The sequence below is a fragment of the Cimex lectularius genome, unplaced genomic scaffold (genome assembly GCF_000648675.2).
Source record: "Cimex lectularius strain Harlan isolate CLEC.00 unplaced genomic scaffold, Clec_2.1 scaffold101, whole genome shotgun sequence".
Lineage (NCBI taxonomy): Eukaryota > Metazoa > Arthropoda > Insecta > Hemiptera > Cimicidae > Cimex > Cimex lectularius.
The window spans coordinates 1,421,619-1,432,756 of record NW_019392806.1 but is presented as its reverse complement, the minus strand read 5'-3'; positions in this window follow the sequence as shown (position 1 = coordinate 1,432,756).

The window sequence follows — 11,138 nt, the reverse complement described above, 5'->3', positions numbered from 1 at the left end:
CATTTCCTCTTCGGATTTTTGTTTTTAATATATAAACAAACAGCAGCGTAGCACAAGAGATCGTCATCCATTTTGAGAAGGTAATTCACTAGATGACGTTCGGAGCGACTGGCTGTGGAGCGATCGTAAATGCCCCCTCAAATTTCAGGCACTCCAAATGGAGCTATCCGGCCCGGCGCGGTTCCATTTTGGAGCGATCGTGAATGGCCACCTTTAAGCAAGATGGCAACGAACGATCATCGTACAACGTTTAAACGTTGCGGGGTCATCGCACAACGATCATCGCAATAGTCGCACCGAGGACAGCGTACCTAACGGCAGGTTAAATTACACGCAGACCATACAGAGAAATCTCATAAACTATGATAATGTACTATGGTGATCGGTATAAAAAAACAATGATCAATTCGAATTAACAAAAGTACATATTATAAAATAGTAGTTTAAAAACCTGTGGTTTTTAATTACATCTAATTATCAAATTAAAACATTGAACACTCTACTCTATTGTTAAATTAAAATAATGTAAACAAAATTGTATAATATGCAAATGCAATTTTAAATAATATATAGTTTTAGTAATTATAATTGAATATGGTAAAATAGGAAAAAATTCAAAATATATTAGGGTGAGTTGAGGTGTCCAAGTGGATCGAAGATACGATGATCAAGTGGTTAGAGCAGCTTGTGACACTGCTTTTTTGTCTCTATCAAAACCTTAGATTAAAAGTGTGATTGGTTAAAATTATTATTATCATTAATATTTCTATAAACAAACCAAAATAACGAATCTTCGTTACATCAAACTTTTTGTTGAGTAACAATGAATGATTACTTCCAGTTGATTCATTCTTACAGTATTAAAGAGGAAAGTTGTAATTTATTCCCCCTTCGGAAACGGTGTCACTGAGCAAAGGGTTGTGATTGCCAGTAAGGATTACGCTCAGTTACCGGTTCGCCGAAGGGTGCAATCAGTCAATACAGAAAATAATTGATGAGCAACTCCATCAAATTAACTTGTCTCAAGATCGAGCAAACGTGTCAACATGACGCGCGGATGATCACATCCTTCCAATAGCACAAAACAGCATAATGCTTAAACGTCACTCACGTCTATCACCGACGTGTAATTGATGTCCTCGTCGGGCAGAACAGTGTTGAGCTTACCAAGTTTGGCCTAAGCCCATTAATAAAATATTGTTAAAAAAATTACTAGTATAACTAATACTAGTATAAGCATTTCTAGTGTAATTGAAGTGTCATTTAACTTCGGAAAGATATTGCTTACAATTTGATTTCACTAAAAAAAAAAATAGTTGTTAAATAAAATTCTTAGGAACAGTGATCTTTTCTTTTCTCTAAGCCAGAAAATACAAACAAATAGATTTATTGTTTTCACTGTTCAAAAATATTTGTATTGTAATGGAAACAAAATAACAAAGATAGATAGATAGATAGATAGAGAGGGAGATAGAGGGAGAAATAGAGAGAGAGAGAGAGGAATAGAGAGAGAGATAGAGATAGAGATCGCGAGAGGTAAAGAGAGATAGACAGAGCGAGAGAGAGAGAGAGAGAGAGAGAGAGAGAGAGAGAGAGAGTTAGAGATAAAGAGAGAGAGATAGAGACAGAAATAGAGAGAGATAGAGAGAGAGATAGAAACAGAGGTAGATAGATAGAGAGAGATAGAGGGAGAGGGAGGGAGGGANGGGAGGGAGGGAGAGAGAGAGAGAGAGAGAGAGAGAGAGAGTGAGTGACAGAGTGTAAGGAGTGTGGGGGGAAGAAATGTATATATGTTTACTGTGTACTTGTAAAAGGAATCATATATATATTTTATTCCCTATTAGTTTCTTTATTTCCATTCACGGTTCATATTTTTTTATATCATACGGAGAAATAACTTTGTACTATAACACACAACAGGTTTTCAACTAATGTACTATACATAATAATAAATTTATAAATTAATTATAACTTTAAAATACCTAGAAAATGATAACGTTACAGTCAAATATTGTAGAAGGTTAAATTTAAATGATTACTTTGACCACTTTGAAATCAACATTTGAAATATGCACGTGACGATTTAGTTAAGCCTGGCATACAATTTTTAAAGTTCAACTACATCTCATACAACTTTCATGTTGTAGCTCATCAAATATTAAAAAATCGGTATGTAATAATTTTCTAATTTTATGAGATTTTCTTTAATTTAGATGTTAAAATAATATGTGGTGTTTAGCGACCATCTACACAGAAAACAAACACTTTGAACGAGTAAAATACTTAGATTGAATTTAAAATTGGATCAATTTTTACATTGGATAATTTGGATTTAAACATTGGATCAATTCATTTTTTTCACATCCTACATGTATTTGTATAATTTAAACAATGTTTATAAACCCCAGGCCCTGAAGATGATCTCAATAAAGACCGAAACGTTGGCACGATAAAGAATATATTTTTCTAAAACCTACGTTACACCAGACCGCACCTCACGATCTCCAAATAATCATTAACTAACGGTCACTAAGCACCACACGTATAATATTATATGGAACGTGTGTGGTGATTAGTGACCGTTAATCGATAATTATTCAGAAATCGTGAGATGCGGTCTGGTGTGATGTAGGTTGTAGAAAAACATTTTCTTTATCGTGTCAACGTTTCGATCTTTATTGTGATCATCTTCAGAGCCTGGGATTTACAAACATTGTTTAAATTGAACACCTTTAATTTAAATTAACAACTTTAATTTAAAGAAAATGTTTTTCTGAAACCTACGTCACACCAGACCGCATCTCACGATTTCTGAATAATCATTAATAATTAATACATATTTAAAGAGTACACGATTCAGACCGTTCCCACTTATTTTTTATTGATTATTCGGAAATCGTGAGGTTCGATAGAGTGACCACGGCGCAGCCTGAAATCTGAAGGTTCGAGGTATGTTATTTTGTATTTTTTTCTCTTTTTTTATCATAGTTAAGCGCTATCTATTTATAATTGTGTTAATGAATTAACTGCTGGAGAAGGAAGACGCCTGCTAAAGGAAAAAAGAAGGTAAGAAGGTTACTTCCCACACCTTGGGTGGATGCGCGATGTCTTCAGGCAAAAAGAGAAAGCAAGAAGCGCTACACCGGTCGGCTGAGGTTCAACACGGTCACCGTATCTGTGTTTACTTTTCACTTTCTCTCTTTTCCTGTTCTTTTCTTTTGCGTACTTACCCACCGTTACTTGATGATTATTTGGACCTTACAGTGATGAACGACGTGTCAACGCCTAAACCGGTGCGGCCACCGACTCCCCCCTACGCTTTGTTGAAGATTATTCCACATTTACAAATATGTGGTGTTTAGTGGCCGTTAATTAATGATTATTTGGAGGTAATGAGATGCGGTCTGGTGTGATGTAGGTTTCAGAAAAACATTTTCTTTATCGTGCCAACGTTTCGATCTTTATTGAGATCATCTTCAGGGCCTGGAATTTACAAACATTGTTTACATTTAATAAAAACATGTACCATGTGGAAAAAAGTGAATTCATACAATGAAAAATATATTTTTTTGTAAATCCCAGGCCCTGAAGATGATCTCAATAAAGATTGAAACGTTGGCACGATAAAGAAAATGTTTTTCTGAAACCTACAACACACCAGACCGCATCTCAAGATTTCTAAATAAATATCGATTAACGGTCACTAATCACCACATATCAATATTAAATATCGATTTGTAGAGTAGACCTTCCAAATAAGAACGCACATAATAAGGGAGGGGGGGTATTTTGACATTTTCTATCAATATAAAAAACAAATTGAATATGTTCTATAAAAAAAGGCACAAACATTAATTGAATGACAATTAACGTAAGGATGTGAAAGTACATAGTTCATTGTCGATCTTTGATGGAAAAAGGCTACTATTTATCTTTCATGGTAATTCGCCCTAATTTACTGAATAAGGCAAAGTGAGAATCTGCTTAATAATCATTTCAATTGTATTGGGTTGTCCGGAAAATAATGCAGGATTTTNCATTTAATAAAAACATGTACCATGTGGAAAAAAGTGAATTTATACAATGAAAAATATATTTTTTTCTAAATCCTACGCCCTGAAGATGATCTCAATAAAGATCGAAACGTTGGCACGATAAAGAAAATGTTTTTCTGAAAGCTACACCACACCAGACCGCATCTCATGATTTCTGAATAATTATTATGTGGAACATTATTATATATTATAGAACTGAAATCAGAATTTCTCATCTACCCGGGTGGGCTACTTATTGTACAAATCAAGGGTTCACTTTATCTTAAGCCAATAGAATAAATTTAATAACTACATATATAATAAAATAGCAAGAATATTATTATCAACATGCGATAATATAGTATTTTTATGGAATAAAAGTTTCTTTGTGTCACGTTTTCGCTAAAAATACAGGATAAGAAAGAAAGACTTGAAATTATCTTGTACATTAAATTGCGGACAACTGATAGAAGAAGAAGTAACTGTAAATAACTAAATAACTAAAATGATTAAATTATGAGACGTTAGATTAAATTAATTTAATGAAAATTAAATGGAAGCTTGTTTTTGGATGACATATAAACTTAATTCTTTGGAAAATCATTTTTCCCTTAAAAGACTTATTCAAGTCGTTGGTTAGAGAAACTACGTTTACGATAAAAATCCTATTCCTATTCATAATTCAAACATGTAGCCGAAGGATGGATCGATGCTGAAATACATCTGCGTTCGGTGTTTATTCAAAGCTAGGCAGCATCAGGCCTTATCTCTTCACACTGAAAAGATATGTTTGTATGAACATGCCGCGTACGTGCCTCGTGGCCGAGTCATGCACCTGGTAAACAACTGCATTTTTATCTTCCGCCTGCCGCAGGCCATAAAATTATGTGGTTAAATTGAGAGCATCTGCCTCTTCCCCAGGTATATCATATCAAACCATCCCAACACGAGATCTTCTCTCTAATCGGTAACAAAATATTTATCATTGGATAAAGCTAAGTATAAAAATAAATTATTAATACAGTTCAGAATATTATAAACATATTATACAAAATTAAAAATGAAAAACAGAAAGAGATAGATAGAACATAGATAAATAGATAGATGGTTAGATATTGGGTTGTCCGGAAAATAATGCAGGATTTTAAGTTTTCATTAAAAAAAATCTATATAAAATATTCTGTTTACGTTTACAGGATTACTCATTTGTATGAATGTCAACACTTATTAATCCTCTTCCAAATGATATTGTTTGTTNTGTGTGTGTGTGTGTGTGTGTGTGTGTGTGTGTGTGTGTGTGTGTGTGTGTGTGTGTGTGTGTGTGTGTGTGTGTGTGTGTGTGTGTGTGTGTGTGTGTGTGTGTGTGTGTGTGTGTGTGTGTGTGTGTGTGTGTGTGTGTGTGTGTGTGTGTGTGTGTGTGTGTGTGTGTGTGTGTGTGTGTGTGTGTGTGTGTGTGTGTGTGTGTGTGTGTGTGTGTGTGTGTGTGTGTGTGTGTGTGTGTGTGTGTGTGTGTGTGTGTGTGTGTGTGTGTGTGTGTGTGTGTGTGTGTGTGTGTGTGTGTGTGTGTGTGTGTGTGTGTGTGTGTGTGTGTGTGTGTGTGTGTGTGTGTGTGTGTGTGTGTGTGTGTGTGTGTGTGTGTGTGTGTGTGTGTGTGTGTGTGTGTGTGTGTGTGTGTGTGTGTGTGTATATGTCCGCTAATAAATAAAAAATACAAGAAAAAGTTACGTCTATTGCGGAAAAATGTGAACTGAAAATAAAATAAAGAAAGAGTAAATGAAACCTAATGAAAATTAATTGTGGGGAATTGACTTTTGGAGGAAAGCGGAGAAGGAAAAAAAATCGAATGCGGGGTACTCATCTTCTGGCTATTGCTCGTCGGCGCAGGGCTGGATGTTGGAGTTCGGGACCGAATCCGCACCTGCTCCTGTTGGTAAATCGTCGATGAAGCCAGGGACAAGTGTCGAGGGAAAAAGAAAAAGAACTGTTCGGAGATATTGGCGTCAAGACGTGAATGTCTACTACCGAGCCTGCGGTAGTAATGCCTAATGCCTTTCCTGCCCCAGAAAATGCCTGGCCAAAACACCCCTGCGAGATAGGCCATAAGCACAAGCCCTCGAAAGCCACAAGAATTATGAAAATGTAGAAATTATAAATTTTCCTGTAAACATCCGCATAATAGGTTATTGTGGAGGAGGGAGTGAAATAAGTGATCGCGCGGGACGAGTATAAGTACCCGACTTCGTGCGAACCTCCGCAACCCGAAGACCCGAATCATACCATCAGGGCCCGGGAAGACACGCTCAATTCGTCAGTGAGCCACGACAAGGGGCAAATGGTGACTCCTATTAAGAAAATCACGTCTCCAACCTCTGAAGCTTAATACCAGCCTGCCACAAGGAGCAGAATTAAAGTCATAGGTTAGATTTTGAAGTACTCTACTATCAGGTTATGTTTAGAGGGTGTCCAAAACACATGCTGGTAATGCCGCTCCTGAGAATTATCTTGGCGTCGAGGTGATGCAGGAATTCAGGCCCGAATCCCACTGTTCTCTTTGTTGCTTAGCAGTTGTTTTAACTCGATACCCAAGTCAGCGGGACTGCGGTGGCCGAGTGGTAATGGTGGGTGTCCGATTCTTATTTACGCTAGTGGTTCAAGGTTCAAATCCTGGCAAAGTCGATAAATGAAGAATTAAAATATGTATTAAAATTGGATTGCCCCTTCGTCCGCCACACCCAACGGGTAGTTGAACGTTAAGTCCTCCTGTAAGATAAAGATAAGTAAGTGATAACTTGGCATTTTGATCCGAATTATACACTGTCGATTGCCTTTGGTAAAATCGTTATACAAATTAAGTTAAGAGTAATTAACTGGGATATTTGATTAACTTTTGTAATATTATTTTATTGCATTTTTGTACATAAACATTATCTATCTCTCTTTCTCTGTCACGCGCTCACTCACTCATCCACTCAGTTATCCACTCTTCTCTTCAAAGAGTAAAGTTTTCAGTCTCAAAGTAAATATAATTTACAACTAGACAAGGAAAAGCAAGAAAGTCGCTCCAAGTAAAACAATAAAAAAGAACCATAATGGTTTCAAGAGGTACCGGCCAAGAAAACATTATTGTTTTAGTCTTTCTTCCTCCGTCCTTCACTTTTTGACTTCTCTATGTAGTTTGTAGCAGGGCCTTCTAAACATTTGTTTTCTATTACTTTTGTAAGTAGGCTTTGGACTATTTAACATCTATTCAAAAATTTAAAACGAAGTCTGTTAGAAAATATTAAATTTGGGTCACACAATATGTATTAAGTTAAAGAAGGAGAATAAGTCACACAAATAGAAAAACTAAAACGTTATTATTTAAAAAGGTTAAAATGTATAAAAGTCTATACTTTTAACTAGAGTGTAAATTCCAATTGTAGCAATTACATGTTATTAATGATGTATTTATTATGAACTATCATCTTATTTTATAGTTATATTTAAATAGTTTTACTGGTAACACTCAAGTTAATAACTGTTTAATACATTTTTATTACTTATCTCGATTTTATGATAATTATTAAAAATCATTAACTAACGTTTACTAAACACCACACAAAACTTTAAAAATTTGTTTAATGTCTACATTTTAAATTAGGCAATTTTAATGTTTTATCTTTCTTTTTCTTTTTTCTTATTTTTTTTAAGTAGGGGCATCTAACAGCTTGGTCATTTCAGGCCCGAGCGCATGCGGAATATTACAACACATATTCAATACTCATTCGCACAAATAAATACATTCACACCTATATACATTTCATTCATTCTGTTCGGTAGATGGGGTAATATATTCCTCCATTATTATTATTATTATTATTATTATTATTAATATTATTATTAATTTTTAAGGGCGTTTTAACGGCTAAGGTCATTTCACGCCCTAACATCCAAACCTTCTATTTTAGGTTACCTATATCCCTTCTGAGTGCTATAAAGCTCTGACTCCAAACATTCACTCGTAAACTAATTTATTCTATTGCCATACAAGCTTTAATTTTTCTTTTTAAAATTCTTAATTTGGAAGGCAAAATGTATGCAAAAATCCAATTTTAAATTACATATAAAATTTATTTCTGTTTCTTTTTTTAATTAGAATTGTGAATTTTTCTTCCATAATTTAAACATTTCCCAAAGGCTTGTATGGCTAATAATAATAATAATAATAATAATGGAGTCAGACTAGCAACAGTCTCAGCATGAGTATAGGCTCATCCTTATCCTTTTATTCTTCCATTCAAATATGATATATAAACTAATTCTACATAACAATAATAAGAAACAAAACACAATAACACTTCTTTTTTTCTTTTTTTGCGGGAGCTATTTTTCTTATTTAAATTACGATTTTGGGCATTGAAGTTTATTACCCCAAAATTTGTATTTTCTTCCATTTCATTTTTCCGCTCCGACAGCCTCAAAAACTTCTGAAAAAAAGAAATCTTGCACGCACAACTCTCATACAAACATTAGCAGGCATTCAATGGTATAACAATTTGGGAAAAGGGCAAAATCTCATTATAAATTCCAATAAATTTGAGAAAGCTGGAAAGTGCTCTTCGAAAGAAACTCTGGGGACCCAGAAACTTTTGTAAATCACTCGAAAGGTTGAGCCTTTGCCTAAAGGGTTGTAAAGTGGGACAGTCGACCAAAATATGTTTTACTGTCAAAATGATGCGTTCTCCATTTCGCATACATCGAGGACAAGTTGGAAGGTTGTTGCCTATTGAAAGCCTATTATGGATTAGCCTGATGTGGCCTATTCGCAACCTAGAGAGAATCACAAGTTCTTTTCTCTCACGTTCCTCAGTTGGCCATTTATGTACAACTGGCTTAATTTCTTTCATACTAGCTCTACAGATATGCCAACTTGCCGCCCACTTTCGTTTAATAATGTTTTTAACATAAACGACTATATCATCTGGGCGGAGAGGAAATTGATCTGTTCTTTGTTGGTTTGCAGCGTTCCAGTCCTCAATCCGTCCAAATCCACCGCCATAATTATCGGGTCCAGGCAACTCCTCAATTCCCTCCCCAGCATACCACCTCTCATGCTAAATAACCATCCGATCCCCTTCTGCTCTTCGGTTAGAAACCTAGGAGTAGTCTTTGACCAAAACCTTTCCTGGCATTCTCACATTTCCCAAATTTCCCGCCATTCCATTGCCTCCCTCAGCCTGTTGCGTCGGTCCTGGCTTCTCTTACCTTTCTCCACCCGAAAACTCCTTGTATCTTCCTTTACACTTATCTTCTTCGATTATAGCTGTGTGGCATACGGTGGTCTCTCGGAGGGGGGGAACGCGCGATTGAAGCGTATTATGAATTGTTGCGTAAGATTTGTGTACGGCACCCCACGGAGATCCCGAGTGTCGGGTTGTATTCCCAACTTTCCTGGTTATTCCCCTCCTTCCGTACACAGTATTTCTTAGGTTGCTTTCTTTTCCAGTCCATCCATACTCGTCGTCCTCCTTACATCATCCAATCCCTCCAATTCAACTCCTCACATCTCACTCGTAAGACCCGCTCATCCCCAATCGACCTTATCCTTCCGCAACATATAACCCATACCTTCGAAAAATCCTTTCTGATCCGAGCCCCTAAACTCTGGAACTCCCTTCCCCTTTCTATTCGTCACGCTGCCTCCTTTTCCTCCTTTAAATAATCATCTCCTCTCCCTCCAAGCAGCGACCTCACGTTAATATTTGTTATTTTTGTTTAATATTCTCGTAATTTTTCTTCTGTCCTGCCTTATTGGTAAACATTGTGCCAAGATTTCTTTCTTTTTTTTACTTCTAACTTCATAGAAGGAACTTCTTTTATTTATTTCATGTAAATTATTCTTAGGGGCACCAGTCCCAGAATAAAGTTATTTTTCTTCTTTCTTCTTCCTTGCCTGTTAATCAGCTTTTTCATTTCCAGAAATGCCGACATGACTAGGAACCCAAACAAATATCACATGTTTGTTAAGCGTTCTGATTTCATAGAGATGTTTGTGAATTTCTGAGATGTATAGGTCCAGACCACTTTTCGTTCCTTGATTGGAAATGGAGTACTCCTTCAATGAGTTGTATGGATGTGGCTAATTCAAATTTTGTCAAATAATTGTTATCTTCAAGTCGTGCGAAAGTGTATAAGTAACACTTTCCCACGGATGTGGACACCTGTAGACAATATTAGTAAAAACTAGCTTAGCAGCATTAAGCTTCATTTTCCCCTCGCCTGATCTATCTCTTTACAACGAGATAACTCATTATTATTCACTCTCTTTTTACAGGTAGAAATAGAACGTTTCAACTGTTGTGTTCAATTAGTTAAATAAAAGTTCTTTTTATTTAACAGTTCCGTTGATTTGCCTAAAATAATTGGCGCAGTCGGTTAACATTTCGAAATATTATTGAATTGTTTCTTTAACAGTCAATTAACCGAACTCACTTTGGACGTTACTTGTTAACGAGAAAAAAACCTCGAAAATTCAACGAAGATTCTACAAGAACCAGTCCATATGGTGAACTTGTTCTTCGTACTCTTTTTAAATCAACAATTTTTTTATTGTAAACAAAAACAACTGAATGCAACAGGATACACTAAACACTTAGATACTCTTTATTCCAACTCATTATTACTTATCAATTAATATATTAGTTATCAATATTAAATTATTTATTTAAAAATCGTGAGATGCGGTCTGGTGTGATGTAGGTTTCAGAAAAACATTTTTTTTATCGTGCCAACGTTTCGATCTTTATTGAGATCATCTTCAGGGCCTGGGATTTACAAACATTGTTTACATATAACAATTACATTTTGGATGTGGAAAAGTGAAGTTATCACCTCAAAGAAGCCGACGCCTTATACAAAAATGTCTTTTCTATACCGACATCCTTCCCCACCCCTTCAAAATCCAACGTATATAAACATAAAATAGCAATTTCTCATTGGCACTCTCGACACGACACGCAAGAATGGCACAATTACACAGAAGAAAAACACTTTGAGTGAGTAGAAATACTTTGATTGAATATAAAAAATATATTTTGCATTGTATAAATTCACTTTTCCACATCC